Source organism: Ambystoma mexicanum, chromosome 5p (assembly GCF_040938575.1).
Source record: "Ambystoma mexicanum isolate Mex_15411 chromosome 5p, UKY_AmexF1_1, whole genome shotgun sequence".
Classification (NCBI taxonomy): domain Eukaryota; kingdom Metazoa; phylum Chordata; class Amphibia; order Caudata; family Ambystomatidae; genus Ambystoma; species Ambystoma mexicanum.
The window spans coordinates 910376801-910393658 of record NC_090930.1 but is presented as its reverse complement, the minus strand read 5'-3'; the positions used below and the strand labels follow the sequence as shown (position 1 = coordinate 910393658).

The 16858-nt window shown below is 40.9% G+C and overlaps 1 protein-coding gene across 2 annotated transcripts in view; it reads left to right on the top strand.

The window, feature by feature from the left end:
- The window catches only part of ADCY1 (adenylate cyclase 1), a 2048432-nt gene that overhangs the window by 468373 nt on the left and 1563201 nt on the right, over positions 1–16858 (top strand). The window lies entirely within an intron of this gene.

The following is a 16858-nucleotide window of genomic DNA, read 5'->3' as shown; positions in this document are numbered from 1 at the left end:
GCCCAGAGACGGTGTAACACATATTGCATTCTGTTTTATAATGTTGCAGTAAATAAATGTGTTTCATGTTTAATACATGTTCAATTGTGTAACAACAGTGTAATTCATCTTCCAGCCTGTTTTATAATGTTGCAGTAAATATATGCTTTTCATGTTCAATCCAAATGACAAAATGCAAAGTGCTTGCGTGTTTATGATAATTGCGACCTCTCGTGCCAAAACATCCTTGTGCCGAGAATTAAAAAAAATGAAAAGTGCCTGCAAGTTCATGCTGTGCCAATTGCAACCACTCATGCAAAAACATCATTGCATCGAGAGGTCCCTGCACCCAACTGGCTGTGTCTAAATGGGTGTGCCCAAGCAAGACCTGCAGAGAAATGGCATGCACCTTATTGACAGTGCCGAAATGTCCTGTTCCATGCTCCAAGTCCTTTGTTTTCTGGCCTGTATCTTGGTGACTGTCATGATACAATGCACAACCCCAACTAACCACATTTTTGCAGCACGGAAATGGGAAAAATAATGACCGGTTGCAAGAATAACATATGCCCAAGTTTTTCTGCACCCATAGCGAAAATTAAAAGCTGGCACAGTACTGCTTAGCTTCAAAGTGAGTAAGGGGATGGCCCCCTGAGACCATATTGTTATAAGTAATCTTGCAACTTTATCTCACTTATTAGTCACCATGGTATGGGGGGGCTGGCATTGTCCTCACTGATGCTAAGCAGGGTGTGTCCTGGTTACTGCATGGATGGGAGACCAGGTCACTAGTGATTTTTCACCTGCGATGTCACTATAGCTGTAAACATATCTATTTCTTTTTATTATTTATGGAAGCTTGCAGGCTTTGAGAACTCCCAATGTTTTTAGTTAATGCCGTGCGCAATTAAATTATTTGCTGAGGAACACACACTTTGGTTAAGCAGCGTGCTACAAGTCCCTTGTTTTATGGCCGGTCTCTTGGGGACTTTTGTCCTATATCGCATCACCCCAACTAACCACATTTAAGCAGCATGTAAAAGGGAAAAACATGACCAGCTGCAAAAATAACATAAGCCCAGGTACTTTTGCCCCATAATGAACATCAAAAGCTGGCACCCATGAATATATGTACAGTAAGTGAACATATATTTTAAAGTGAAATATACAAATGTACTTCAATATACTTACTCTTTACAACGAAAAGTAGGCAAGACAAAATAGCATTGGACTTTTAAAAAAAGTAATGAACACCAGAAAAATAGCCTGAGAGAGGAAATGTTCCAAAAATTATACTGGCAACATATAAAAGGTTCTCACCTTTTAAATCCAGAAATCTGTTGTGAAATATTCCCTGGAAAACTAAATCCCAATACGAAACAAGTGCTTGTAGTCTTTTGAGTAAGCGTCTGCACTGGGAACATGACAACCTGAGTAAAATCCTGGTAGCCAAATACTTGAGCAAGCTAGCCAACCTCAAAAAACCCAAGGGGTTATGTCTGCCCCTTGAAAAAAGTTACAATTTCCACCCACATTTTTCCTTTATTGGTGCCATGAAAAGTAGGCACAATCAGGGGAAAATAACTGCACCAGCATCCAGGATTGCAAACTCTCTTGTCATATTGTGGACAAATACTTGTGACTTACTTTCCCTCTCGTCATTTACCCTCCTCACCCCCATTTCTAGCTTTCAGAAAATACTCTGCTTTATAAAGCTAACATGAAAAGTACACATATCATAGTGTCACTCAAATATATAAATCAGTTTAGAACTATGCTAGGCAGAAAGTGCACAATTGTGGCATTATTCCCCATCTTGACTGTGAGACTTCAACTACCAGAATGCAATTTAGCAAAAGGCAAAAAATGGTCTCTGAGTGCAAAACGTTAATGGTATGACAGTAGCATGGTTATAAATAAATAATGTGGATGCTGTCTGTTATGAGTTAAAACTAAGAAAACACATATCATTCGGGACTGTGGACTGTCTCTGATCCATGCAATAACCAGAACCGACACTTAGTTTCAAAGCTCGGAAGGATCTAGCCCCCTTACGCCATTTTTCTTTATGTGGTCTTGTACGATGGGCACATTTATTAGGCAACGTGGCCTTAGGGGGCTGACTCTCTTCCCCGCTTTGAAGCTAAGCAGGGTTCATCTCAGTTACTGCTGGGATGGGAAACCCAATGTTTCTGTAAACATATCTATTATTTTTTGTAATATTGACTGGGAGACTACAACTACCAGAATGCAATTCAGCAAAAGGTCAACAATGGCCTATGAGTGCAAAATTTTCAAGGAAAGCAGTAGCACAGTTAAAAAAAAAATGTAAATAATTTGGATTCCCATTTGGTCGCCCATCCATGCTTAGCTTTAAAGCAAGGAAAGGGCCAGCCCATTTAAGTGGTTTTGTAAATTTGGCTAATTTATCGGGAAACATGACCTGAGGAGGCTGGCCCCTTCCTCACTTTGAAACTAACCAGGGTCTGGTCTGGTTACTGTATGGATCGGAGACATGGATGGCAAACAGTGATGGTCACTGAATTTTCACCCCCGACACCACTATAGCTACAAAAATATCTTTCGGAATCATTTTAAAAATGTAACTGTGGGTACTGAGCTACACACACCCTCAGTTATCTGTCGTACTGTATAGCCGCAAATAACGGCAAAACAGCCAGGAAAAACATGCTTTCCTGCCCAACCAGGCCCTCACCAAGTGCCCCACTCATCTGTGCCATCTCACACAACTTCCCAGATGGGCTCCTCACTTCCCCAGCCCTTTCCCTTTCGCCCCACAACACCCACTGTTTCTCGGACGCAGTTTGCTTTGAGATATTGGCTATTGGAGACTACAGAACATTTTATGTTTTGCAAACTCAGTCCATAGACCCCTTCCAACTCCTAATTTCACTTGGTGCCTCTAGCCTCCCCGCACATCTATCCTGATGGCAATTGCAATTTTTTTGACTGGAAAATAGTTTTTTTCCTGCGTTTCATTTTCCCATATCCTCGTCATTAGCCAGGGATATCTCTGTCATCGAGAGAAAAACAAGATAGCGGTCGTTTCATTTCTAAAAAGTCCTGGTTTTGGGTAAGTCCCTGAGATATCTCTGTCTATTTTTTGGAAGGGGGCACCACCTTCTCGTTAAAGATTTTAAAAAACTACTGCACGGAATAACCCCAAACCACGTGTGAATCTTTACTAAACCTTGCAGTCCTTGGAGGCCTGCAGGTTTTTAATCAATTTTGAAATTTCGGCCAAAACCATTACTTGAATCAAAAGTTATTAACAATATTGTTTTGAGGGGTTCCTATGGGAGTCCGACTCACCTTAACCATAGGCAGCTTTCACTGCTCTATAATATTTATAGATATATATTAAAGGAAAAAAAACTTTAGTTGCAGGGACATTAAGTTGAGAATTTAATGCAAAGAAACCCCTGAAATTCAGCTAATGCTACCTTAACTTTGCACCCCTGTTTCTCAGCCTATGACCACAATGATGACATCACAGATCACATCACTGATGACATCACTCACAACATGTTGTATGAGAACACTGATGACATTACAATCACATCATTGATGCCATTACTGGTGACAACACTAATTACATTGTATATAACTGAGTACATCAATGATGGCATTAGACATTACATCATGTATAAGTTAGTTCATGAAAACCTTGATTACCTTAATAACAATGTAGGCAGTGGACTTGGCCATGCCACAGACTAGAGTCACTGGCCAGCACCAAAGGCAAAGCTAGTGGTTGGTTGGTGTTCAAAAATACCAATGTGCATGGTTGAAAGCCATGCCTGGTAGCCCATCATTGTTTTAAAATATACAGTGGGAAACGTTGAAAGCTGTTGTCAGAGGCCATGGCTAAAGGCCATTTCTAGTGCCCATTAATATGTTAGAATATACAGTTAGCACGGCCAAAGACTGTGGCTACTGGCTAGTATTGTGTTGAAGACCATGACTAGTGGGTGGTTGGTGTATACAATATACAACGGGCATGGCCAAAGGCCATAGCTTGTGGCTGGTTAGTGTATACAATATATAGTGGGCATGGCCAAAGGCCATCAATTATGACATTTTATTATTTTAAAATATACAGTGTACATGGCCAAACGATGTCCAAACTGCTCAAGGTCAAAGGCCATGACAAGTGACCTATTTATATGTTAGAATATAAAGTGGGCACAACCAAAGATTGTGACCCTTGACCACTATTGTGCTAATATCCATGGCTAGTGCCTTATCAGTGTATATAATATAAAGTGGACACATTTTAAAAGCTGTATCCACTGAAAAAGTTCCAAATCTATGGTTGTAGCCTGTTAGTCTTTTAAAATATTAAGTGTACGTGGGTGAAGGTTATGACCACTGTCTATAACTGAAGGCTCTGACTAGTACCCATTCATAAGTTAAAATATATCTGGCCATGCACACTGAACATGGCAGAAGGCCATGCTTAATACCAATTACTGTTTTAATGTAATTAGTGATGTCATCAGTGATGTGATCTATGATGTCATCATTGTGATAATAGACTGCACAACAGAAGCACAAAGTTAAGGTGGCTTCAGCTGAATTTCAGAGGTTTTGTTGGATTAAGTGGTCACGTTAACGTCCCTGCAACTAAAGTTTTTCCTTGAATTTCAAGGATTTTGTTATCCATAGACAATTAACATTAATAATACAGATCAATTGGGCTAATGAACATGATGTATCATGTGTACAGAGTAAAATAAAAAGCAACTATGCACCCATATTCCTCCAAATAACCATGTTTCTTTCAATATTAATTTAACTTTTAAAAGTGTTTGCAATTATATGTACTGTTTACAATTGGAAACCTTTTAAAGTGTTACAGTAACTGTGTACAAAGAGTACACTCAATATATCTTAAAACAAATATTTACAAAACAACTGCCCACATACATATGTACTTAATTTTTTTTAAAAAAAGGGAATCACTTTATAGCTGCGTCTAACGAGGTGGTTTATCTGTGAAATGGCCACACCCACGTCAACAGAAGGCCCAAAGTTCCTTTGACATGACTATGCGCCTTTGAGCCTCTCTCTACCAGCCAATCACATTTCTAGCTCCTTTGTTGCATAGCCCCAAATTACGAGACAATGGCACACTGAGATGCTTCGACACGACTATGCCCATACCATCTTGTGACATCCACGTGTTCAAAATCCTATGTTGCATGCTCGCATCAACAAACAAGCCAATGGCACACCGAAATGTATTGTCACGACTACTCCCACGCCGTTGGGGGACATCCGCAAGTGTAAAATTAACCAATAGCACGTTGAATTACATCAACATAGCAATGCATCCGTGGCAGTCACTTTACAGCAAATCATATTACATGCTGCGGCTTTGTGCTATGCGTCTTTTTTAGCCATGCGCAAACACCATTGACTCACATGCTCAGACACCATATCACGACATCCACACGTACAGTACCATCTAATCAGCGGGCACGGCAGTCTGTAGCCGGGAATAATCACCACACCCACAAAAAAGAAGTTTACATTTATCATTGCTTTCTGTAGTTGCTAGTGACAAGGTTTCGGAGTAACTGCAAGCACATTTGGCACACCACCCCTTACATTCTTCATCCATGTTTACCTAGTTTTCCCCTAATCTTATTTTCCATTGTCTTGTGATTTGTTCAGTTTGTCTATTTTTTGTTTTACTTTTTCATTTTTAGAGGCATTGGGCCTCATTATGAGGTAGGAGGTAGCCTTGCCGGTTTTACCGACAAGGCTACCTCCAAACTCGCATCCATGTCTGGCACCCGTGAATGGGCAATTACCAGGCTATTCCGGCCCAGCCGGACCCGGTAAATGCCCTTTCATTGGTGCTGGGCCTGGTACATTCCCATTCAAACCCATAGGGCTCAATGGGCATGGGGAGGGTGGTAGCACTGGTGCCGTTTATAATGGTACCAGTGCTACCATCATGTTCTGCTCGCGGGTGCCGGTACGGCCATCAGGTCTGACCTGGAGGCTGCAAGGGCACCCGCGAGCAGAACTCCTAGTATTGCGGTACGGTAGCAACGGTGCTGGTAGCGATACCAGCGCCATTGTTGCCTTACTGCCATACTTGTAATGAGGCCCATTGTCTTTTTTGTGTTGTCATTTTTATTATTTTACGTATTTCTCCCCGATTGGAAATTCCAACATGTCCAACCACAAGAGTAGTAGGAGTGATGATTATGTTATCGTTTGGGTTCCGAATGCATCGTTGCTGAGGAAGAAGGCAACTGGAATGAAAACCACTGCAGACAGTTGGCGCTTCTTTCAAGTCAAATAACACTGCTTCTGAAAAGAGGCGGAGGGTGTACTTTTCACAATCTGCAACACAACTCTACTCCATTGCCTTCCAATATTCCTTCTCAAAACCTGGCAACATCTAATATGATAAATCATCTAGTGCAAGTCCACTGGGATGATGTTGATGAGTATTGAAAAGCAAACAAACATGTTAAAAGAAAAATGCAGCACCTTCATTCACCAGTGCAAGAACATCACCAACTGGAAATTAAGCCTCAAATTCAACCGCAGTGTCAACTGCACTGACTCTTGTTTTACTGACTCCCGATATTTTCACGATACACGTCATGTGTAAAAAATGCCTCAAATGGGTAGTCGAGGGAGATGCTTCAATTGAGCAGAAGAAAATCGCTGAAAATCGGATTACCTGTCATGCTTAGTTGTTTTTTTAAGTAGCAATTTCATTTCTCCCTTTTTTCTAAATATTTGTATTTTAAGAAATACAAAAACAAACATAACAATGGGAATTAAAATAAAAAGCAACATATATGTTTCATCCTTATGTTTTTTCTTCCCCTGTTCCACCCCCCTCTTTCCATCCCCTAAAATGGCCCTTTTATCTATATCTTTATTTTAAGTTATAAATATAGATAAAATATAGATAAAATTGAACACAAACTGCACAAATATATTACAATATCTATTGTAATTTATTTTATGCATTTGCAGTAATCAAAATCCCCCAATTGTTTGTTTGTAGCCGTGGTTCCACTGCTAACAGTTGGCTACAAAACATAATATAAAAAAATATACAAATCTGTGTTTGTAAATATCTGAATTATAGATTTATGTATCATAGATGAAATAACTTACTGTTGTGAAGTTATTACATTATGTGGTTATTAATATGGAAGGGGAGACATGCATGCAATACTAGAAGTCATGGAAGCGTGGAGTTGTCACTGCTGCCAGGTTCTAAATGATGTCACAGGGCACTAGCTGTATGCTCTGTCCCCAGCGTTCTATGGTGGTCAGTTGGAGTTGTCCCTTGCCTACATTTGATGTTTCTAATGTGCTGGGGGTCTTTTACCTGTTTACTTAATAAATCCTTATCACAAAGACTTACCTGCCTCCACGAGTGCCTTCATAACATTGGCGACGAGGATGGGATCTGGATTGCAGACCTGAAGACCCCCAGCAGAGCTATCCAAGGGCCAGCGCCGCTCCGCTTTCCCCTGGCGTAGTAGCGGCGGCCCTCAATCGAAGTGTGTCCTCCCCTTTTGTGCCCGTGAGATTGTGGCCGCTCCGCCATCCCGGGGTTGTAGTGGCCAACCCGATCAGCAGCAGCCTGTCAGCCAAGTAAGTGCCGCTGCGCTGCGCCGCTTCCCATCCCACGGCTTTTGCTAACGCTCGCCGCGTTACTTTCCCCGAGACTGCCAGCCATATTCACACGCGCTTCGGGACGACGCTGTGAGGATAAGCGAAGGCCGCTTTATGGTGATGGACGCCTGCTGATTTGTCGTGCTCAGCGGCGCAGGCCAACGCTGGGTCCCGGAAGAGGGAGGGAGCAGCACGCAAAGAAAGAGGGAGGATTACCGTACCCACGGTAATAGAAACGCAGCAAGGAGAAGGCCAACGTCCATTCGTTAATGAACGCGCAGTGAAAAAGGTTTTACCGCACCTGCGGTAATAGAAGCGCAGCAAGAAGAAGGCCATCATCCATTTGGTAACGAATGTACAGTGAAAAAGAATTACCGTACCGGCGGTAATAGAAGCGCAGCAAGAAGAAGGCCATTATCCAATTTGGTAATGAATGCGTAGTGAAATTGCAGAGTTGACGGTCTCCTTACTTTATTGCAAAGATGAGTGCACAGTAGTGAATTCTGTGAGACTTTGTCAGAACATAGGGGTACACATTAAAAAGGGGAGAAGAGACATTGCAAAGCCTCATTAAGCAGGACTTTGGAAGATATATGAGTATTTTGAATTGTGCTAGGCACAACGAGGACAAAAGTCAAGTAAGCTGCCATAAGAAGCAAGTCTACAGAGGATTCCAGAACCAGGAGCATGGCAGGTTTACCTGGAATAGCAGGGCCCCCGATATTCATGCCAGTGCCAGGTCCAGCAAAAATACGGTGGGCTCAATGGCGTAAAGGATTTTTGCATTATATGAAGGCAGCTGGAGGAACGTCGTACTCTGGTGAGAGGAAGTTGGCTTTGTTGCTGCACTTCTTGGGATACGAAGGACAGAGAATTTATGAAACGCTGCCTCAGCCAACGGGAGATGGCAGTGGTGGAGATGACGCTGTCAATGAATTTGATATGGCTCTACTCAAGCTGGACAAACATTTCAATCCCAAGACCAGCACGGTATTGGAACAATATAATTTCTGCATGAGGGTGCAAGCACAAGGTGAATCGGTTGAAGAGTATGTGACAGCTTTGCGGCATTTAGCTTTGACATACAAGTTTCAAGGATCCTTTGATGAACACATCCGTAACCAGTTTATGACTCATTGTAGGTCCAATAAGATACGCGAAGAATTGTGGCTGAAGGACGACCCCAATCTTGATGAGGTTCTAGATCTTGCTAAACGGGTGGAACACTCATTGGCATGTGTCACTAAGTTGTCGAAGAATGAAGCAAGCAACCTCAAGAAAGTAAAGAGTGAAAGGCAAAAGAAGGGGGAAAACCAATAAGTCGAGCAGAGTTGTCGGGAAGAGAAGAGAAACCAAGAGCCAGGGCAGAGGTCTGAAAGAAAAGAGGACAGACTATGTTTTCGATGTGCGAGCAGTACGCATTTTGCTTCATCTGTTGTGTGCCCTGGCCGTAAAGTGACGTGTGCAAAGTGTAAGAGGAAGGGTCACTATGCCAACTGCTGTAAGAACTACCAATTTGGACAATCCGGCCAAAAGAAGGTTTTGTACGTCAACGAGGAAGAAGATGGAAGATCGTCAGAGGAGGAAGCGATAATTCCAATGCAGAATGTCATTGTTAATACCGTGAATGTGGTGTTGGATGGTGAGAACAGAGACGATTGTGAGCGACCGTATGCGGTTGTGAGTGTGAACGGTCTTGAAGTCTCTATGATGGCTGATTCTGGTTCGAAGATTACGTTAGTGTCCAGAATTGTATATGAGAAGGAGATGTGCGGGGTCATAGCGCTATTAAGTGAACCGGACATCAATCCTGGAGGGTATAATCAGGACAAGATTGTGTTACTGGGATTTGTATGGTGTGAATTCGAGTTCAAAGGAAGGAGGTGTAGAGGAAAGGTTTATGTCACCAAGAAAGGGCAATCATTGCTGGGGTGGAGGGAACAGAAGAGCTTGGCCATTTGATTAGATCCCAATCACCCCGAGCAGGTGCTTCAGGTGTCTGTGCCTTGCGATAAAGTAGACAAGTATGTAACAGACCATAGGGGAGTTTTTGAGGACAGTTTGGGAAAGGTGAAGGGATTTCAACACCAAATTATTCTAAAAAGGGGTAGTGTGCTTGTTGTTGCTAAACTCAGGCCGGTACCTTTCTCTTTGAGAGAGGGTGTGAAGAATTAACTCAAAAAACTACTACAGATGGGTGCGATTGAGAGAGCGGGAGGTAACGAATGGGTGTCACCGGTGGTAGTGGTTAAAAAAAGTTCTGGTGATCTGAGATTGTGCATTGACATGCGTGAGCTCAACAAGTGTGTGATGGTCGACAGGCACCCCTTGCCAAACATGGGTGAGATGTTGACCATGGTGGGCCAGGGCAAGATATTTTCAAAACTTGATATGGCGTCCGCATACCACCAGGTTGAGCTGACGGAAGAATGTAGAAAGGTTATGGCTTTTATAACGCACGAGGGTGTATTTCAATTTAGAAGAATGCCGTTTGGGTTGGCGTCAGCCTCATCAGTATTCCAAAAGATTATGGATCGGTTGATTGGGTCGGTAAAGGGAGTATTTTGCTTCCAAGACAATGTGCTGATTTGTGGTGAGACGTTAAAAGAACATGACAGGAGTGTTAATGATGTGCTGAACATTTTCGAGAAGAGAGGCATTACTTTAAGGGAAGAAAAATGTCAGTTTGCGGTATCTAAGGTGGACTATTTGGGCCACGAAGTGTCATTTGAGGGGGTGAAACCCAAGGAAAGCATCATTAACTCGATAAAGGAAATCGAGAAACCCACAACAAAAAGTGAACTTCGTTCATTCTTAGGTATGACAGAGTTTTATCAAAAATTTGTGAAAGACTACGCAACTAAAGTTCGTGAGATGAGGAAAATATTAAAGAAAGGTGCTGATTTCATATGGAGTTGCGAGTGTGATGCAGAATTTACCAGAATCAAGGAGGAAATAGACATGGCAAAGCCTTTGGGATGTTTTGATACAAGAAAACTGTCTATTATTACAGTAGATGCTAGTGAGGGTGGCCTGGGAGCCGTTTTGGCACAGAAACAGGATGATGGGTCGGAAGTGATAAAAGCCCATGCTTCACGTGGCTTAAAGGGTGCGGAAGTACGGTATTCAGTTCTTGAAAAGGAAGCTCTCGTGTGTTATTGGTCCGTAGAGAGATTTAAAAATGTTGTCTGGGTGTGGAATTTGTGATCCCGACGGTTCACAAACCCTTGAAAGTAATCTTTGAGACGAAAGGTCTGGACAAAATTTCTCGAAGGGTGGCTGGGTGGGTCACCAGGTTGCAAGCCCACAAATTCGCGATGGAGGTGATTCCTGGAAGAGAGAACACATTGGCGGACAATTTATCTAGAGTCAAGGTTAATTCCCAAGATAGGATTGAAGATGATGACATGGAGATGGTGATTGTGAGTACAGAAGGCATTGTATCCAAGCAGGAGTGGTTGGATGAGTTAAGGAAGGATGTGATTTTGAGCAGGGTGATATCCTATGTAGTTTCGGCCGTTTGGCCGAATAAATCGTCCTAGTTGGAGGAAGTTAGACCTTTCTGGGAGGTGAAGGACGAATTGTCAGTTGCGGATGAGATATTGTTCAGGTGAGAGAGGGCAGTAGCACCAGTGGGGATTGGTAGAAAAATGATCGATCTGGCGCACAGTGGACATATTGACATCGCAAAGATGAAAGGGGTACTGAGGACGGAGTACTGGTGGCCAGGTTTTGATAAGGAAGTTGAAGCTCTTTTGAGGGAGTGCCAATTTTGCATAAAAAGTGGTAAGGGCGTAGAAGCCAAGAGACAACCTTTAATCGATGTTGGTGTTCCGGCTAAACATTTGGAGTGATATAGCTATGGACATATTGGGACCTGTCGATTTGGGATATGGTCGGGGAAGATTCGTAGTTCTGGTTGTCGATTTGTTCTCTAGGTGGGTAGATTTCAAAGTGGTGAGAGAAATATCAGGGGAAAGTATGGTTAAGGTTTTGCAAGAGATCTTTGCAAGTGAGGGTCTCCCAGGAAGTGTCCTCACAGACAATGGCACGCAATTTACCGGTGGATGTTTTCCCAAGTATTTGGAAAAATGTGGTGTGAGCCATAAGAGGGCAGCGCTTTATCATCCAGAAACAAATGGAGTAGTTTAGAGGTTGAATAGATGTGTGATGGAGAGCATTCGCAGGGGGGAAGAGTGTGGATTTGATAAATTGGCGACTATTCAAAATAGGATGTGGGCATTGCGCATGGCGCCCCACGCTACCACCGGTCTATGCCCGTTCGAACTTATGAGAGGTCGAAAATCTTACTCCATGGCGTGTCTGCCATGGTTAGGCTGGAGCAGGGAATCTGATGTAGTCATTGATGAGGTGAGGAAGTCTCTCAAGAAGAAGAAGAGTGAATGGGTTATGCGTGAGAATAAAAGGAGAGGAGGGAAGGAATTGCGTGTGGAGTGTGGTGACTGGGTGAGGATTAAGAAGGGAGTGGTGAGAAAAAAGGGTGACTTGTTGTATTCTGACCCGGTTAGAGTTGTTGCGGTGTTGAAGGGTGCAGTGCGTGCTGCTGGCGGTCAGGTTTGGAATAAAGACTGCATCGCTACGGTAAAAAGATGTCACGTGTAAAGCAGAGGTATTGGGTGAAGTACTTTTATGAAAAAGAGGGAGATGTGTTGTGAAGTTATTACATTATTTGGTTATTAATATGGAAGGGGAGACATGCATGCAATACTAGAAGCCATGGAAGTGTGGAGTTGTCACTGCTGCCAGGTTCTAAATGATGTCACAGGGCACTAGCTGTATGCTCTGTCCCCAGCGTTCTATGGTTGTCAGTTGGAGTTGTCCCTTGCCTACATTGGATGTTTCTAATGTGCTGGGGGTCTTTTACCTGTTTACTTAATAAGTCCTTATCACAAAGACTTACCTACCTCCACGAGTGCCTTCATAACACTTACCAAATACCTTTATTCATATTCTCTTCTTTCTTCCATATTAGTAACTCTGAAACAAAATGAAATGTAGTTTATAACAAAATAAAAACAACATTATTTATGTTTTATTTTCATAATGGTACCAAGTGAATACTGATTGCATTCCCAGTACACAACCATTACCAGGTTGTATTCATTAATCATACTGTACAAGAAAAAAACATCTGATTGGAGAGAGAAAAAACTTCTCTTCTGTTATTTTAACTATTTAACAATAATTATATATACATATACACATCATACACTATCTCACTTTCTACAAGTATATGTATATAATAACATGTAAAACAAAAGTGTAAATCAGTTTATAAAAGAAACATTGTAACAAAAAACACCATTCAGAAAAGAACACTTTGAAAAACTAAGAGCTGCTACAGTGCATTATAGGAAAAAAAATATGTATTATCACTTAATATATACTAACCATTTAGGTAACTACGAACTGGGTTTTGCATCAGCAAATTCTAAAAAGATTTACCCACAACATCAACAGTTTGTACACCAATAAAGCCATGTCACTACAACGGAGATATGTTAAAATACTGTGCAAACATTATTTAATATTAAATGATGACACATTCGCAGATTAATTTATGCAACCTTAAGCGGGAAACTAAGACATACAAATAAGTAAATGAAGACATGCCAACAGTGTAACATTATTTTGAGTATTCCTCTTTTTAAAGTATAGTTAATCCTATATTTCACATAATAGGGAGACAATAAACACTGTTGCATGTAAACATATTGACACTTTTCAAAATCTACACTAATACCCTCACAAATGTAATTTCCATACTTCTTATAAAACCTTTGTGCAACCTTTGTTTAGCCACCTACACAAATGAGAAGTAGATAATGACATTTTATAATGTACACACCAGTTTTAAATGTCTTAAAAACTAAGAATTGTTATTTAAATTTCTATTGGCACTGATAGTTGTACACAGTGTGCAATATAATGTTCTACTATATAAATATGCATTCTAAATTATAAAAATGATATCTACATTGCCATTTGATAACTTCTTTCTTAATTTGGGTGTGTCCTTGTTTGGCCACCTACATAACTATAGATAAAGACAATAAACTAAATAGAAAAACATGCACAGTTTAATGACTGGATACATTGGACAACTATTCTATAAAGTTCACACAGTATGCAGAAGTTATTTATACATTTAACAAACAAACCCTTTCAGTAAGGTATTTTAACTTTTTATTTCATTTAGAATACTTTTTAAGAAACATTGTGTGTATACTTATTTTCAGCACCTATACACATAATACGTAAACACTTTTTACCTACATTGTTCCCTAAATCTCTTATCAGTAGTTACATTTAATAGATTTTGCAAACATTGTGCTATATGGTTGTTGTATCTACAACATACTGTTTGCTTGTTTCATGTGTACACAGGCATACCTTTCTACACTCCCTCAAACTCAAAATAATGTACATGTAACCATTTATGAAACCTGGCACTTATAGGGAGCACTTGTACATATTTAAATATACAGTTGTTTTACACAATAGAACAGAGGTAGAAGATTGCAGAATGTTATTTTCTCTTCTAGTTTATATATTCTACTTGTTTTTGTACTATTTGTAAAGTACATCCTACGAACACTCCATCTCCAACTGTATATAAAGCACTCATTAACCTATTCTTCCATTTCAATCTTATATTTTGCATGTTTATATTCACAAAGCATATTACACATATATTGCAAAACTTTGGTTCTAACAACATTTAGTAAGCATTTTTTAAACCCCTTGACGATCTAGCTTCATGTAGTACTATAGAGTCATTACCAACAAGCCGATCTACTTCTGTATGCACCCATGATGTGAAATGTCCACATTCAATGGATGCCACTTCATGAAAAAATAATTGCACATGTTCTAAATGTTTTCTTACTAACAGAAACTTGAACACCTCTAAAACTAATTATTGGCGAGTTCATTTTCTTACCATCTACACTGCATCATTGAACCATAATCAATACATACAGCAATTTAAATAAAAAAGAGAATAGGTCCCTTTTCGTATGACAGTGACCATGAAAAACCTGTTCCAAGTTGGCCAACATGATTCGAAAAGGGACCTTTAAAACTAATAATTACTACTGATACTCAACAAAACATATCCTCCCTCCACTACCAATCCCCACTATCACTAGAGTTTGAATGGCTAGGTGTCCTGAACAGCCCCATAAAGCTACCTTCCAAACCAAATCAATAATATAGTAATCCAATATCACTATACATGTATTAATTAATATCTCACATACTCTACACATACCTTCAGAGCACAATTCGCAAACAACTTCTAAATAGAAGAAATGTTCACTTGAAATAACATGACAAAAACTGCTGTCATTTTTTTCATTCACATTCATAAATGTGTTCCTAAATCATATGTAACACATCTTTCCTTTCATATACACACCAACTATTCATCAATCTCTGTTGTGTCCTCAATGTATAAGTAATGTGATAAGGCAACATAGCTTCAGGATAATGCACTGACACTTAATTGCTCCACCGATCTCCAGTTTTCACACCATAGAAGCATGTAGTTACAACTGTAGGCCAACTCCAGGTGCACACCATTGAGTATACTGCTAGTCACATAATTGAGCCCTGCCTCACCCGTGCTTCTCCCACTACCCATTTAATCACTCCTCCTTTGCCATCATCGTCAGGAAACATGCAAAATGAACCACCTCACCCGTTTCCACCTATTACAGTATAATAAGCCAATGCACTGACCCACTAGCCTGCCTTTCACCTACAAACTAATCACTACTTCTACTCAACAAAACATATCACCATGAATATCCACCCTCCACTACACATCCTCACTCTCACTAGAGTTTGAAAAGCCAACTCCGCTAGGCAGCCCCATAAAGCTACCCTATCAAACCTAATCAGTAATACCATTGCCCCATACCACTGTACATTTTTTTAAAATAATAGCTCATATACCCTACACATAACTTCAGAGTACAATTCCCAAAAAACTTCTAAATAGAAGAACTGTTCACTGTAAACAACATGACAAAAATGTAGCATCATTCCGTCATTCACATTCATAAAGGTGTTGCAACATAATATGTAACACATCTTTGCTTTCATATGCCAACCAACTATTGATTCATCTCTGGTGTGTTCTAAATTCACAAGTAACGTTATAAGACAACATAGCTTCATCATAACGCACTGCCACTTAGTTCCTCCACACAGCTCCAGTTTTCATACCTTAAAAGCCTCTACTTAACAACTGTAATCCAGCTCCAGGCACACACCATTACGTATAATCCTGGTCACATAACTGGGCCCTGCCACACCCTTGCTTCTCCTACCACCCATTGAATCACTCCCCCTTACCATCATCATCAATAAGCATGCAAAATGAACCACCTGACCTCTTTCCACCTATTTAAGCATCATATGCCAATGGCCTAACCCACTATCTACCTTTCACCCACAAACTAATCGCTACTACTGCAACTCAACAAAACATGTTAGAATACGATTGATCCTATTTATTTTCGTTTTGGTAAACTCATTTCTTCTCTTTTTCTCCAAATGTTCCCATATACAAAAGCCTGAAAACACACAGATAACATAAAAAAAGAGTCCCCAATACCTACCAGGTCACTTACCATGGGCATTGATTTTTCATACCTGAGATCAGTATGCCTATACAAATAACTTTCAAAAAGAAATGAAACACTAACACCTCAAAATATATAGCCACGGGAACAGAACTTCTCGTACCCATGGTTATCTGTAGTCCTTTGCAGCCTCAGATATAGCCGCACATATCAGAAAACCAACTGGAAACACCTTTCCTGCCCCCAACACCTCACCAAGTGCCCCCTCATCTGTTCCAGCTCCCCCATCTCTCCAGATGGCCTCCTCACCTCCCCTGCCCTCTCCCATTCCCCCACAACAAACACTGTTTCTGTGACAGAGTTTGCTTTCAGATGTTGGCTATTTGTGGCTATAGCCGAGGCTACAGAAAGCTTTGTGTTACAAACTCAGTCCCTAGACCCCCACCAACTCCAATGTTTCACTTGGTGCCCTCTAGCCCCCTCCCCCAACTCTTGCCTGATGGCCTTTTGCATGTTTTTTTGACATGCAAAACGCTTTTTCCAGCATTTCATGTTGACATATCCTCAGCCACAGCTGTGAATATCAC